Below are 17,457 nucleotides of genomic sequence, written 5' to 3'. Positions count from 1 at the left end.
ACTAATATAGTCCTTGCCTGGTGCAGGAACAGCCAGCAGTAGAATTCACTCAATACCCCAGTTTTACCACACAGAGGTTTATGAAGTGTCCCTGCCCTGTAACTCAAGGTCATAGGAATAATGGGATCTGAACCAACAGTGAGGCATAGGTGAACCTTTCCAGTTGCTTGGTCAGCAGCTGAAACATTTTTTGTAGTTTCATAAATTCACTTGAAATGTCTGTTCAAAAAACCTGCCCTGCAAGAAAATTTTAATATTTGATGTTATATTTTAATTTCTTATATTTTAAGAAAACATCAGACAATTTATTTTTTTATAAGTCATTCCCTGTGCTAGCAGTAACACATACTTTGGGCAGGGAATCCCACCTAATAAACAGCTTTACATAGCCTGTCTCATCCCAAGAAAAAACTTAAATGTTGTCTAGGACAAGACTGCATCATCATAACCTCAACATTCTGAAAGCAGAATATGTTATGGTGGATGACTCAATTACTTTTCTCTTCATTACAAGCACTTCTGCTATAACAGTTTTACCCCAAGAAGCCACCAGATTTTCTGTACTGAACCACATTCCCATTACTATTTTAGAGGCAGATGCAAAAGCTACAAGAAGCAAAGCTCCTGGATGATTCTATAATCAATTTTAAATGTATATTAAACTCCTCTATGTTGATACTTCATACTTTTAGTAGTCTATATAGAGATGTAGTAAGCCAAATGGGATTGGAATAAATTCTCAATTTTCCTGTGAGAATTCTGAAGAGTGAAGAAAAAACAGCTTTTGAAGATTGTGTTTTTTGACTGCACTGTAAGCAAGCACTGCACCTCAGAAATGTTCTGGGGATTATAGTTTGGAAGCTTAGAAAATTACTTAGAACACATTTTCCACTGAAAGCATTCTACCTGTGATGGGACTCTTTTGAACCAGGCTGCTAATTTAAACCATCAGCCATATTGTCATGCTCCTGTGGGCTTTTCAGGATGAATTCAAGCTCACTGAATCATGATTCTCATCGCTGTGTTATCTTGCAACATCAGTTAGTTCACTACGCATGTTGTCTGTGTGTCAATAGCCAACTTTCCAAAATAACAATGCAGAACAAAGTTGAGATTAATGTTGGGTAGGACTGCAAAGCTCCAAATGGACATAATCAAATTACTGCCATATCCTGCCCCACCACTCATTTTCAGCTGATCTGATACCTGTGTCTGATAAATAAACAGACAGAAGAACCAAATGCTGCCATTGGGGCCTCATGAAAAAAAAAATCCACTGTTATTTCCCCTACCACCACCCAGAGGATCAAATTTATGTCCCAAGCTTCAGCTGTGAGATATCAAAAGCAGAGGCAGAAAACCTTCAGTGTTTTTACAGATTATCTTGTGTTCATATTTTCTTTAAATGTTCCACTTTGAACAAGAATCACGTGATGGTTTACACGAGTGAAAACCAATCTGCCTGTTGTTCTTGATACTATTTTTAGCTTCCACTCAGTCTTTGCTCATTTTTACCTTTTCAGCTAGTGGAAACTGTTGCACACACTGGTGGAAACTGTGATCTCAAATAGTCACAACACCTTAAAGCAAGTTACAGTAATGCAGCGTTGCTTTACTACTTCAGCTGTTCAGAGAGGAAAAAGTACAATTTTGAAAGCATCTTCAGGCAGAAACTCATACAGAAACTCATTAGAACTTCTCTACTCATCATAAGAATTCTGATTAAGCTAGAAAACATAAAATGCTTCAGGCCAAACAAGCAAGTGTGTCATTGTATATAGATCTCTTATGTAATTCTTGTAAATCATCTTCCAGAAGATGGCTTTAAATGCTGAAGCGTAATTAGGATAATTACTGCTTTGCAAGTAGAAGGAAGTTGTATCCAAAAGGGACAAACGAGCCAGTTTGAAGAGATGGAGGAGGAATATGAAAGAAAACACATCATCCCAAATTCTGGTGTTGAAAAGATTCAGAATTAATTTCAGACTATTTAAAGAGTTTGCTTCATGTTGGAAATATTTCATTTTAGTGACAATATTCCCTACAGGGCTAAGAAATCCTTTTAAAAATATGCTTGGCGCCCTGAGAGTCCTGTTAGACATCTTAAAAATTGAAGCATTCAGTAGAGAGATGAAATGGGGTAAAAAGCTGCAATTCAGTGCGACCCTCTGAGAAGAGCAGGGTTGAAGTAAATGACTGGAAATGGGACATTTTAATTTTATAATTAAAAAGACTGATTCACTGTAAGTATCAGATGATGTGAAGCCATAATATAGACACCCTGACATGATATACAGTGAGATTGCTGCACCCTTCCCAGAAAGTGCTAACTTCAGAAAGTTTAAAAAAACCCCAAAAAACCAGGGACACCCCCCAACTCCCACCCCAAGCACAGTGCTAAAAAAGCAAATATGGAAATGAAAACACTTAGAAGCCCAAGACTCACTCAGCAACTTGCCTCCTTTCTCAGGTTTGATCCTAACAGATGCATCAGCTGGAAGCAGGTCCCCTACTGCTTTATAAATTATTCTGTGAATCTGAAGATTAGTACAAAGTAATAAACAGGGGGAAGGAGCATAGGGACTGCACCCCAGGGGAAAAGAAGTATTTTTGAACTCAGCTAGCCTGGGGGTTTTGACAAAGCTCAGATATATTCTGCAGCCCAATTTATGTACCAGGATATCACAATCTTTCGAGATTCTTTAATAGCTGCATCAGTGCTAATTTTATGCTAATCTCTTACTGTGCACATCCATGATCATTAAGACTTCTGGAGATTGGATATTACACACAGTAGCTGATAATTTGTTAAAGAGAGAGTTAATGGAAAATATCTGATAAATTTAAACATTAACTTGGTATTTGCTTCCTGTACAGCTGTACACAATAAGAAATTATCTGGCTGCATTAATGTACTCTGTTTTTGCATGATTGCTTTTGTTAACTAATACACTGCAATATAAAAGCAGAGCTTTTTCAGAGAATACACAGTTATTCAGATGAGGAGTCCTGCTTCTTTCCAGTTCTGTATTAAAAGAACAAAACTGCAATATAATCTGTGACAATAAAATACTTTTGCCTCTTTGGTTTACCTGAACCTTTTTAAATCAAGTTTAACTTGCGTAATTACTCCAGATTAGTCCCACCTCCTGGAATTATTTTTAAATCTGTTGCCCATAACAAAGCTTTCATGGTGATCAAACTGAAAAACCTGTTGTTTCTTGGCTTCGCTGATCAAATTTACTCTTGTTGCCAAAGAAAAATGACCCAAAGCAATCAAAACTGCATTAAATAAAATTATGGATGTGCATAATTTGTTCTTTAATCAAAGTAAATGCAGCCTTCAAAGATTACATACTCATGTGGTAGTTAGCTTTATAGAAGTAGCCTTTATGTTTCCACAACACCAGTATATATCTGCCTTTCTTGGAAGTTAAAATACAGCTCTGCTTCCACAGAAATAATTTTCTTTTATTCTAAATTCATTTCTGCTTAGAAATCTGTGCTCTGGAAGTAAATAAAATAATTACATTGAAAAATATTGTTTTGTTACTTCTGTAATTCCATTCACATGCTGGGGACCTGAGGGATTGCTCTGATTTAGTTTTATCCCTCATGGTTCAAGGCACAGGACTCTCTTTTCACTGTTCACTGCTCAACCGATTCTGCCCCTGAACCAATTCCAACAGTATTTATCAACATTATTTAGCTGAAAATCTTAATGTAGGATTCATTGCAGTGAATATCTCAGGACAAATATGAGGGCACGAACTAACACAAGTTTCCAGCTGCAGCTAAGTTTGATTGTATGGTCACACACCACAGAGCTGGTCTGGAGAGTCTGGAGCCTGAACCACACACAGTCCCCACATGAGCCCTGTCACACTGCCACCACAGAGCACACGGATAGCCAGGATGTCACCCAGTGTCCCCTACAGGTCACAGGCAGCTCTGAAAGGGTTTTGTCACCTTGGGAGGGAGCTCCCGTAGTGCAGACTCCTCACTGCTCCCACCTCATCCCTTGCACGCTCACTTGTGTTGGTGAGAGCAGCTGCCACAAGCCCAGAGGGTCCAGTGCCCCCACCCCCTTCTGCTCCCACAGAGATGCGCAGCATGACAAGCAGCAGTGCCCCAGAATGTTAAAAACCACCCTAAAAATTGTGTAGACTGAGACCTTGGAGAACTCAGAAGAAAAAAAAAAGGTCTCTATCAATGTGTTTGACATGTTTGCTCATGACTTGTGGACCTTGATTATGTGACTACAGTGTCTCCCATTTCTTACTATTTACTAGATTTCTCATTAATACCTAGGGGGAAGCCTATCTCAAGTTCCAATTAATTACACTTAAGTATTATGTGGCTATGCAGCTACAGGGCTTTCTGTGTTACAAAACCAGCCCTGCCTGGTTTCATGTATCCTGCCACTTGGAAATATATATATCATATATACAATATAACCAGGTAACAAGGTGATCTCCCCTGCCCATAACTAGGCCCCAACCTCCCTCCCCCATCCACTCATTGCTAGATCTTGAAATGAAACTAAACCAGGGAAATCAAATTAGTCTCTTCCAGTCTCATCAGGGGCAAACCCACAGGGGCCCCCAGTTATCAGAGCTGCTGCTTCACCCCCAGTGATGCAACTGGACCCCCACTGCCTTCAATGCCAATAGAGGCATGAACTGAGATGAAAGAGCTTTACAGGTGATTCTGAGAGGCAGAGCAGCTGCCAACAGTGAGGTCTGAGTCTGTGGCACATGCCCAGGACCACCTGGCATAATGGCAGCTGTCCATAACAGCCTCCCTCTGCCCAGCTCATGAACAGAGGAGTGAAAAATACTTCTGCGGAGGGGAGACTTGTTGAACAGGAATCTGTTTGCAGACGCTCCTTCCTCAGTGTAAAACCTTTTTACTCTACGTTGGCATTACTGTACTAGCCAACACTGTGAACACAATTTTGAGGCTTTTGCACTTAGAGTACCATGAGAACCAACCAACAATACTGCCCTGAGTTAATTTCATCCTTTAAAACTTTAAAACTCCAGAGGCCAGAAGTGACTGGCATGTTTGCAAGGACAGTGCTTTTCTACACAGTTTTAGATAAATGTGTCAGTTTTACTGAACACTGTAACGCCAGGCCCATAATATTTTTTGTTGGTTGTGTCCTTGCTGCTCATTTGGACACAGCCAGCTGATAAATGGGTGAGGAGAAAGAGCCCGGTTGTGAGTATTCTGGACTATGTATCTTTGTTGGAACTGAAGTTCACCTCTTACCCTGCATAAGGAACCTACATAGAGAGAAAAACAAATCATGATTCCTTTGGGAAAAAAAACAAAAACAAACAACCAAACCATAATTTTTCTTTAATCTCCCTTAGATCAGGCAATTTCCACATGATGGCTTCTTTACTGCCTGAATTTCTAGATGGATATCTGCTGGGCATTCTCTAAACTCTCACTTTTAATAGGTCATCCATAATTTCTCCTCTGATGGCTGCATACATACAGATGCATTATGGTACTAAGGTATGCTACAGCTCTATCTTCAAATGTTTGGGTAGAATTTAGTACTTCATCACTCTCCCAGCTGCTCAGTGGCACACTCAGGTTTTTTTTCTGTCTCCCTTTCATGACATCTGTTCCTTGCTTGCAGGTAGCCTTTCTGAATTATAGGCTATTTCAAGTGCTCACTCAGTCCTAAAATCCCTTTCTTGTTTTAGTTAGTCTTCAGAGCTGCTTCCTTGAGGAGCAGGAGGCAATTATTCAGTGAGCCTGCCTTTATATTTTCCCCTTGCTTTTTAAGCATCTAGAACAAAATAGCCAAGTGTACAAAAAAATCAAGTTACAAAGATTTGAACTTGTCCTGTGATAAATCTCTCCCAGGGTGAGGGATGCTCACGCATAGCTGGGAAACATTTACCTTGAAAAATGCAAGAATCCAAAACAACTAGTGCTTTTTAAGAGAGGTCACATCCTACATTATATTTTAATGAATAGAGAAATAGAAGTCTTAGATAAAGATAACAATGATTCCGTAAAGCTCTTTTTTAAGATCCAAGAATCTTTTCTTTATAATATATATACAAATGGGAACACTTACTCAGATAAACAGTTATTTATAGACACAAATATTTAAAGGTTCAGGCCATAATGAATAGAACATCACAGAATCAACATGATTTTATTTAAATGTTGCAGCAATGTAAGCCTCTGTTAGTTTCAATTTTATCTATTTTCATCTTGCAGGCAGCTTTTCAATTTGCCCAAGTACCATGTTTTAGAATTTCTGATACATAAACAACAAACTCCTGTTTTTAAGCACAGACCTAATCAACTTTCACAAAAATCTCCTCGAGTCACCACCAGTATTTATGTCTCAAGTGTTCAGTGTACCTTCCTCTCTTTTGTAAACAAATTGAAAACTGTATTTCAATTTGAAGATGAATAGATTTCCCTTGAAAAGTTCAACATAACAACACACTTATTATGAGTAAAGCGATTCACAGCAATAACAGAAACTTTTCAAAGGAGAACACGAAAATAATGATAAAATTAACAGCAAAGTAAGATAGCCTGCCCTTAGTGCATTTGGGAAAAGACTCAGGAACAACCCAGAGAAAGTCAGTAACTCCACACATCATCTTTATGATCACAAAGAATTAGCTTAGTTCCAGCTGAACAATGACCTCTCCACTTGAAGCACTTCTCCAGAAGTTTCACTTTTTAACATCAAAGAAGTCACAAGGCTGCATTTAAAGAACACATTCACTTAACAAGTCAGATCTGAAGTGCAGTCCACTACTGCAGTCTACAGCCTTCAGCCAACACAGGCAGCATTGGTACTAAAATCTGAGTCTTTTATGAAAGAGGGGCAAAAACCCACCACAAAACAACAAAAAAACCAGATGAAATATTTCTTTTCAGTCAGAAGGTGAAGATGGTGAATGAAGCAGAACATGTAACTTATGTGAGGTTTAAGCTAAGGCTCCAGTAAAAGGAAAGAAATTGAAATTTTCTGTAGAATCTCATAGGTATACAGAATTAAACTATGCTCAAATAGTCAAAGTTAGAAAGAGAAAAGAAGTCAAGCTCTAGAGGATGGAAAATACTTCAACATTCAAAACTCAATAAGGAATCCAAAGCTCTACAAAAAAGATGGTTTTACATATAGATAGCAATACTGAAAAGTACCTACCAAGCACCTTTTATTAGGTAATTCCTCTTAAGCCTTCAGAGGAACTTTTGTTCCTCTGAAAACACTGGTCTGCATTTGTAAGGTCAATATATATTTACTTCATTTTTTCAGTGTTACCATCAAGAATGGCAGGTCAGCATACAAATCTTTTTATTGACTTAATACTATACCTGCTGGAGAAGGTAGCACAATATTGTGAATACTATATATAGAAAATTGTTTTGCCAGTCCTTGCAAATGAACGAAACCTGTTTAAATCTAAACCTCTTCATTAAAGTAAGGGGTGGAAATGACTAATTAGTCCTAAAAAAAAAGTTCAGGAAAAAAAACCTTTGACCTGTCAACGCAGCCATTCATTTTTAAAACCCCCGTAGAGTAACATTTCAAAAAACTATTATTTAGATTTCTATTATTTTAGTTTGTGAGGCTCAACAGCAATAATTCAGTCAGCAGAGTCCCCTTCTCATTAACACTCCTCAGTACAGAACGGTCCCCATGTCACAGGATTAAAGAGAAACTGTGCCACCTCTCAGGGCCCTAATTACCCCAGCTAACCCAGACAGCAGAGCTCCTTCACTAAACCTACACTGAATTAGGTCACAAACTGGACTCCAGGACACTTCCCCCTACAATTCATGATAGCTAAATATGATCAAAAGTTTCCAAAGATGTTAAATGTAATCACTGTTTTTTTGGGTCTAATCTGCTTAAAATAAAAACTGGAAAACTGCCAAAGGCTGTTTGAAAAGAAAGAAAAAAAAAGAAAAACCTCCACCAAGCACAGCTTATTTCATTTTTACCTTACTGCACAGCTGCCAAGTAAATTTAATAAGTCTTTGTTTTATGAAGAATCCTAAAACCAGTCCAAAACCAATTTTATATAGCCAAAAGGTACTAAATAAATATACTTTCACTATAATACACAACTCCTTTTTTTTTTTTTTTTTGGTCCCATAAAAGCAGCTCCAATTTTACCTTTCATTTTTTTGGTCTGTGTTAACACATTACTTGTCCCCAAATTGGAAGGACTCTGACAAAATACCCACAATTTTCTTAATATCCAATATGTTTCCCAGTTGCCCCTCTTTCATACTTATCTGTGTAACTACTTCCAGCTTATGCACAATGCTGACTTCTCTTCTGTTCCAAATATTCCCTTTCCTATTTTTCTTCAGGTCTATTTCTGTGAACTTTTGGTTTTCTCCAGGCTCTGCTCCTAGCCACAGCTCTCTCTTAATTCCCTACAGAAGAAAGGCCTGGTTTGCCAACCTACAGGCACAATTCATCCACAACATTTGCTTTCTCCACTGTTATGTCCTGCTGTGGGCATTCCTGGCAGGAGAGAACTGACCAACTTGACATCTTTTACTATAAATGTTTCTATCCTTCAGCTCTGACATCTTCCTAGTAAAAATACTCTTTTTTTACTCAATTCTGCCCTGGCAGAATTGTATGCCTGTAATCCTAGACTTCTTTATGCTAGTTCTTTTTGGTTTTAACCATTTCCTCCTTTTTTTGGAAACATTTTCTCTTTTATTTTCCTGTGTATCTAATGATTTCTTCAGACAATATGTACCTAGAAGCTGACTTTCCTTATGTCATTCTTTGTTGCCTTTCATCTCTTCAGCATCAACTTACATCAAAATGTAAATTTTTCATCACTTTTCATACTTTATCCCCTGTTTGCTCCAGTAACTCTTTCTCCTCAATGTCACTGCCATCCCCATGCCATTTTCCCCACCATGTCACATCCTGCTCTTTTGCCTTCTAATGCACGCAGCTCTTCCTGGAAGTATAACCCAATTCCTAGCAAAAAGCTTAGCAGCAATCAATATTCCAGCTTCTCTTTCACCCTCAGATCCAGCTTAAAAGCACTGATCAGACTCTGCTCAGTGTCTTTTTCCTCACTCAGCCGTGCTTTCTCCTGATTTTCTCTCTACCTCTCTAATTCTCTTCAGGATGCCCTTCACAAGAACCTTATGGCTCAGCCCGTGGACCTCTTTCTTCTGTACCTTGTCTCTGAGTAGTTACATCTGCACTTGGGGCTGAGGTTACCATACCAGACCCAAGGGGTCACAAATAAACTCCCCAGCTCTAGATCCTTTCATCTAGAAAGAGGAAAAACCTATCTTCCTTATCCAAAATGAAAAAATCTAACCAATACCATCAGCCAAAAACTTTCTCAACCAAGTCACATACAAGTTTAATGCAACATCTACCACATGCTGTTTCTCATTCACTAATTAAAAATTTGGGCTTGGACTTCCACGTTACATCATTTCTCTTCCTGGTGGGTTTATGCCCTTTCTGAGCTTATTCATTAATAACTCTGCAGCAAAAATAACTTCTCTTGCTTTTTGCCTCGGCCATGCTACTCTGTTCTTTGCATTCGGTACCCACATTTTCTTTCATGGCCACATCCAACTCCCAAATTCCACATGAATGCACCCTTTAGTGGAATGGGTACAGTTTGCATTTAGAAGCATTTCTGTGAGGTATCTGAGGCAATATCAGCTGGTTTATTCATTTCAGTGTGCACATGTAATTCTGATTAATGTTAACAGGAATTTAACATGCATACAATCCCACAGTCTGTTCAACTGTCATGTGCTGTGGGACAAGTCACCTTTTCCTTGCAAAATGTTATTGAGGAAGGCATTACAGTATCCAAAAGGCATGTCTCAGACTCAATACTAAGGGAAGTCCTCTAAATTAGCATTCTCTTCCATTTCACTACAAGTTAGTATAATTCTTTAACATTTTAATACAAAAAAGGAAGCATCAGTAAGACCAATAATGCAAGTAATGAAAAGTTCATGCTTAGAACCACCCAGAGCTATACACATTCTACCTTTCATAAATCTAATATAAAGAAAGTCAAAACAAAACAAAAAAAATGCCTTGGGGCTCCACCTCTAAAAATTCAAATCAGGCAACATCACTCTTGTGTTATATGAAAGTACAGCCATGGTGCACCTAATCAACAGTTTAAATGAAAGTTTATTTTATTTATTAGTAAATAACAGGGCAAAATAGTAAGACTTCCACAGATAATTTTACTTCCTACTCACTTATAAATAAAATCATTCTAATAATATCTGTTTACCTGTGGTAGCTATAAAGTACCTCTCACTTAGGTCTTGCTTCAGACAGCAATTAAGCGTTTGGCGTGTGACTAAGGCAGCCCTAATTAAAGTCAATGGGAGCTTTTCCACATATTAATGTCTGTTGGTTGAGGCCCAAAAGTAATCATGTGAAGAGCATAGCACATTACTTAAAAAGCCTTTGAAAGGAATATCAGAAATGCATTGCAAGGTTCCCATTCAAGAGCCACGTGCTGAAATCAGGTGCCCAAATGGCTGCCCGAGCCTTTGGATAAATTGTGAAATGATTATGCACAAATCCTGATATCCTGCTCTCCCTGAAGGTGATGCTGAAGCTCCCACAGAGCCCAGTGTCCATGTCCCAGGCACCACAGAGAGCACAGACACAGCACTGAGAAATACACTGCATCAAATATTACTGCACAATTTTTCCACAACAGCAGATCTCAACGTCTCTGTGAGGACCCTGCCCACCACAGCAGCACCAGAGCCAGTCACACACATAAGCAGTTTTTAGGATTTAACTTTTCTCAAAATGTCAGTTACAGCTGCTCTCAACTTCTCCCCATAGGTCAAATCAATGAAGAGGCACTTATCTCACCTGGATATAAACAAAAAGGAAAGAACAAACTAGGCTTGAAATGAAAATTTTTGTTTTCTTAGAGAAATGCATTTCCCACACAACCCTGATCACTTGGATGTCTTCTCCAGAGTGACCGGTTTTTTTCCATCTTTGCTTCTGGGATGATCTGTTTCAATTTCCCAGTCACTTCTAGTTACTGTAAGAGTTCTTGGCTGCTACAAACTTGTTTCCCAACCGCTCAAGAAGGTAAGAGAACATTAAATAGTTTAAAACTCCACTTAGATCTTTCCAGATTTAGGATTTTCCCATTCTCATAACTTTTTTTAAGAGAGGTACTGCTACTACCACCATCACTTAGAAGAGTTTACTGCCACTACCATTTACTCATCTTAGAAGAGGTTTAAGTCAGAAAGGCCATTAGCTATTTAAATCTGACCTTCATTTAATTCAATTACGAGTCTAATAACTGAAGTATCTGCTTTCCAATTAAACTATATTGAGCCTCATATTGAGTAACACAATGGTTCCTCTGCTGTGATCTACAAGGCCACGAAAAAGTGCTCCTTAGGTAGTGCACAAAGCCTAGGACTTTTTTTTCAATTACAGTATCTTTTCAGCATTTTAAATTACCTTCTCAGGTAGAAAGTACGTTCTCAAGTACTCTCTCTCAGAGCCCTGGCTGCACAAGGCTCTGTCATTCTAGCATGCAAGCCCTAGGGCTGTGTCCCCTCTCCAAATCCAGCTCGTGCCACTTGCTAAAATGGGCACATACCATGCAGGGACTGAGAGGCACCACATAAAATAATGCAACATTATGCAGTCAGCATGGAAAAAAAAATTATCATTTTTGTCTGTTGGTTCTGAATCAATGCTATCCGTGTGACATTTTGGACAAGATTGTAGGGGTAACTTTGCTTTAATGACTAATTAGCAAACTTCTGCAGGAATAACATGGCAATGTACTAGACAAAGTGTCACATCATAGCCATGGCAGGCTTCTCCCGACACTTCCGTTGCACTCACTGTCTCTTTTTGGGCTGGCAGAGCAGGGAGGTTGCTTATACTACAAAACCTCATTATGTTTCAAAACAACAAACAAAATAGGAGAGCCATAAATATTTACAACACAAAACATAAAACATGAAAGGCACAGTCAGTGGAATAATCAATCCTCTTAGACTCAGAAGTAATTTCTGCTCCATCTTCATATCTGAGTCCCTTAGTAACATAAGCCTGAACTGGCCAACAGTGGCTCCTTTCTCCAAGTGACCTTCCTGACAGCCTGACGGGCTTTCTCCCACAGTTTAATGGGCTGGCTTCAGAATGAGAACACCACAGCCATCACATGGAACTTCTCTTTCACTGTAAAAGCAGTGGGTAAATTATATTTTCCGCTTTGGCATCTATAGAAAAATAAAGACACACATCCTGCAGATAATTTGATAGACAGAGATAATACTCTCTTTGCAGCTGAAGCTGGAATCAAGGTACTTCACTTTAACAAAAGTTGTTCGCTATATGGGGTTATGTACCTAATTGTATTCTGTTTATTGCAAGTAAGCAATGAAACTGGCCTTTGGAAGAGGCTGAGCATTCAGTTAGCATATCTGTTTGATCAGACAAGAAATTAGCACTTTTACCATTACAAACATTATGCTTTGCCAGGCAAAAATTTCCGGGACATGTCTTAAGGACTAGCAATACAGCCACCTGGAAAAGCAGCAGTTTACCCCATTCTTGGGAGTTTTTCTGATGGTTCAGACACAGTGTAACAGTGAATTTTACTGATTTTAATTGTATTTTTTTAAAAAGCTAGATACTAACCATTTCTACCACTGAGTACCCAAACACTAGTAGTTTGAGAAAACTGGTGACAAGATAACACTACTAACACCCTACCCCAAATAAATAATTCCCACTCACAGCTCTCAGCCACCTGGGACTCACCTCTGTGGCTGCATGTGCTTTGCTAGGTGTGATGTTTGTTCATTTAGTACACATTGCCACAGCCCGAGGAACAAGTGTTTAAAAATAATGTCAATAGACAAAGGATCTTACTTAAGAGTCACCTACCTAACCTTGCTGCTCTTCCTGAGGCAAAAGCAAATATGAATTCATTCAGGGCTGCTCTATTATATATGCAGGGAAGCATTTATCAAACTCAGAGGAGGAGTTGCTCCCTACACAAGGTCTGAAGGATCATGTCTAATAACTAAAGTTTAATTTCAAGATTTCAGAAATTCTCATTTAAAATTACCTGAAGCAAAGTCTAAGCAGGGGATGATAAGAGAAGTAATGGGTGTACCAATTTGGGTAGTGTGTCCTTTTTCTGATAGGAAGCACAATACATCTTGTATTAAAGATTAGGACAACAAGTGTGAGCCACCCCAGTAACAAAGCAGTACAACAGCCAGTAGAGATAGCGTTAGCATTAACTCTGAATTTCCTGATTGCTGTCAGCCATTTTCACAGCATGTCTTTTTGATGTATTCTCTAATTTCCTTGAATTTAAAAAGGAATTCTTTTAAATGCAGAGGTTGAGAAGTTATTAGTTCAAGAGACTGAAATAACTATTCTCTTTTAATTTCTCTTTTTCTTGCCTTCCTTCATTTTACAGGTTTCAGTGTAGAATTCTTCATACAACTCTTTTTAAACCTTATCTCTTCCCATTATCACCTTATCTTTCTTTCCTCAATTGTAACCTTTTTATTCTTTTCCTTATGTCTTCTTTGCTCTCCTATTCCTCATTTCTCCCCTTGAAATAGTCCTTGTTCTCTATTTTCTGTCCCCATGTCTCCTCATCATACCAATGATATTCAGGCAAGTTCCTCCATCACATATTTCAGCATTGGTGGCAGAGGATCTCAAGGGAAGAATTCTCATTCATTTGTAAAGCTGCTGTGACCATCAATAAGACGTGTACCAGACTTTTGCCCTTTCTTACACAGAATAGTTGGGAAAGAGAACAGCAACACAAACTCCAATCATGCAGAGTCATTTAGTGATAAATGGTTCAGTTAAAGCAGGTCAGAGATGGACAGTGAAAGGTTAGGGAACACTTACAGGACCTTATCTAACCCTACTCTTTCTTTGCAAATCCAGCCAGAACAGTTCATCAGTTCTTTTTTAAGCAAGATCCGTCCTTTCAGGTCTACTGACTAATGAAAGAACTTCTGTACAAAGACTTAAAAAAAAAAAGAAAGAAAGAAAAAGTTGCAAATCAACATATCAGAGCAGCACCTCTCATGTAAATATTTATATATTTGAGTGACTCCTCCAACGTTATACAGGGACATTTAAAAGCATGGAAGACTAGCTGGATCCACAGTAGGACAAAAGCTACAATGTTTCAGCAGTTTATTTCTCTTTCCCTGTTGCACATCACAAATCAGCAAGGTGGTATGTTTACCACAATTCGTAAATTTTTAACTTTGATTTGCTAAACCTTGAGCATGATGCAACTGAAACATGATCAGTAAGGGAAGTTCTGTAAGCAAAGCATCCTCCACAAGAATCCATGCTTTTTTTCTGATGAGGAAAACAGTGTCTCGCCAGTCTGCATGACTTTTTATAGGCAACCACAGATGCACTGTGATATCCTGCATATAACACATCTTCCTTTGCTACACTAAAGCGCTGCTATTAAAGAGTTGCATATTTTCACTTTGATTGCCTGGAATAAGAATGGAAATGTGTAAGGAATTAATGGGTTTATTCAGTCACAGGCATACGTTCGGACCTTTTCAAAGCCTTGTTCTGCTTGTGCAGTCATGCTTTTAAATTACCTTTCATTATTAATATAGCTCCTATTAGTAGCTCCGCTTAGCAAAATACCTCTTTTAATTTGCACCTAATTTGAGAAATTGACAAATGTTTTGACGATATTAACCAGTTCATCTTGTCTCTTGAATGTAGGAATTTGCTTCCACAGAAGCAGACTAAAGATCACACCTGTGATGACTGACAGTGGGAGCACAAGGACAACTGCCAGATAAGGGACATGCAAAAGATAAATCTGCCTCTTGATAAAAGAAAAAAAAAATTCCATTCTGATAACTTAAGATCTGAGCAGATGTATTTTAACTCTAATTAATAAACCAATGTACAAGTTACATGACTCCATCAGACTACACTCAATGCACTGACACAGCCACAGGCAAATAATAAACAGGAAAAAAAAACACTTCTAAAAACACAAGAAAATGTATCAAAGAATTCTAGCAATTGTTAGAACACTAAGACTGGGTCACCATCAGCTTCAAATTCAGTCCTTCATTCAGGCAGGGGCTTTTTTCCCTATTTTTTTCTCCCTTTCTAGCACCCTAGAGATTCCATGTGAAAAATGACCCAATTGAAGTCAGTTTGTCATTCTCCTTTAAGGTAAGCTCTCAATTCAGATTTTTGAATTGTATGCTATATTTTTAGCATACAATGAGTTAGCAAATACAGTCAAAGTGACTTATGACATGTGAAGCCTTTTTTCAACAAAGACAAAATTTCCTGAAATTTGTATTTGGTGAACATTTCCTTAGAGTAGGACTCATTTAATGATAGATTTCTGACAATATTTGAATGTTTCCGAGTTCCTGTGAGAACACAGAGGAGACACAAACATTGAGATTAGCCAGTGCCTCTCCTTTCTTCTCAAGTGGATGGGCAAATTCCTTAAAATGGCAGCACTGTGCTTTTGGCATGCTCCTTTCTTCCCCAGGTTTTCTGTGACTTCGTAAGGTAGTGTTAGATACAGGCAATCTTTTCTGAGACAAAGAGCTGATTTCTCACAGTCACAGAGATATAATTAGGTTTACCAGGGATAGATTCTTCTACCTTATTCCACATACACGAGAAGTCAGTAAGTAGATGAGACCTCAAAATGATTTATCACCTGAAAGAGAGCTGATGGTGGAGCACCGCAGTATGTGAGGCTGGGAAGAAAGAAGCAATGTGTACATGGAGCTCTTCCAGTATGAGCAGTTTTTCACTTGTCAAAAATCAATTTCATGTGCCGCCCTGCTTTCTGCTCATCTGGCTTTGTTAGCTCCTTTCAGAGTTAACACCAAGCCTCAAAACTACAGCTCACAATGGATGTGTCTGTGGAATTGTATCTGCCTATGTCAATAACAACTTTGATCTGCCATCTTCACACGTTGCCTTAAAGTTTACTGTATAATTCCTTCCTAAAGGAGGACCTGAAGTGTGCCATAGTCTGGATGCCACGCAGTGCTCTGCACAGATAACCACTGGCCTTAAAATACACCTGTATACACCTCTGGTATTCAGCTCCCTTCCCCTGGGAATGTGCTTCCTTACTTTTACTGAATGTAATCTCCAAGCAGCAGTTAGAACTGCAAACCTGCTTTCAGCAACAGAGCAAGTGTTGAAAGGCACTTACTGATTGCATGCAAAGTGTACTACTACAATTTCCATATTTTACTCTGGGATCTAAACTCTTTTTATTAATTCTTTGGCAGAACAATAAGTACTATGGAAGTCTGAGAAAAATTCAACACCTGCACATGCAAAAATTATTACCTTTCTAGCCAGTCCATGGTGTTACCCACTGACCATTGAATTTTCCCTCTCATTTAGCAGCGTATATGTTACAGAGGCCCTGTGGACCACATAAGCAACTTCTGCAGTGAGTCAAGTAGTTAGGAGAAAGGTCAGTTCTGTGCACTATGTTAGAAGAATAGAATATTTATTCCTCTACTTCAAATAAGGTCCCCCCCCACTATCCATTCCTGCCACATGGAAGAAATAGGAGTTTCTTCTGTGCTTATGGTATGACCCTACCCCTTTTCTCCATGAAATGGGTACTATGTGTACATGTATGTACAAACTAAAACACAGTTCAGACAGACTTGCTCACCATACATAAGATGCAAACTCAAAGGCTGAAAGAGCTTTTTTGTCTTCTACTTCAATAAATATTGCAATGACAAACTCAGAAGAAGGTCTCTAGCATATGGATTCACAATTATGATTCAGATTTTTCTTGTTTGTATACACATTTACACTCATAATAAAATGAAACTCTTCAATAGCAGTAGGCCTGTCAAAATTGGAAGATCCAACAGTTAATAATAATTTTATATTTACAGCAGGAATAATGCACAGTCTCTTGCATCTTAAGATCATTTATAGACAGGGCAGAATCATGTCATGAGAAGAGTTATTTCATATACACTCATCTGTCTTGAGAAGCATGCCAAGTTATTCATTCTACAGTTATACGTCAGAATACTACAGGATGGATTGTGTAGGATGCCTGTATCTATATTTGTAAAGATCATCAGGAGTTTCTTTCTCCTCTTACATTTCCTCTTTTAAATGTTTCAAAACCTCTCACTACTCAAGCACTTAGTGATGCATAAGCTCCTCCTAAGTTCCTTCAGCACCTGCAGTATCATCAGGTGTGGGGGAAATGAATTAGAGCTTGCTGAAGAACAGCAAAGAGCTGGCACTGCAACCTGCAGCTAATTACACTCAATAAATTTCAGGCCTTGCTTTTTTCTCCCTGAGAGAAATATCCAATTGGGAAAGCAAAGAACAATTTTAATAGCCCTCAAACAGTT

This window comes from Motacilla alba, chromosome 10, assembly GCF_015832195.1.
Source record: "Motacilla alba alba isolate MOTALB_02 chromosome 10, Motacilla_alba_V1.0_pri, whole genome shotgun sequence".
NCBI classification, from domain to species: Eukaryota; Metazoa; Chordata; class Aves; order Passeriformes; family Motacillidae; genus Motacilla; species Motacilla alba.
This window is presented reverse-complemented; position numbering follows the sequence as displayed.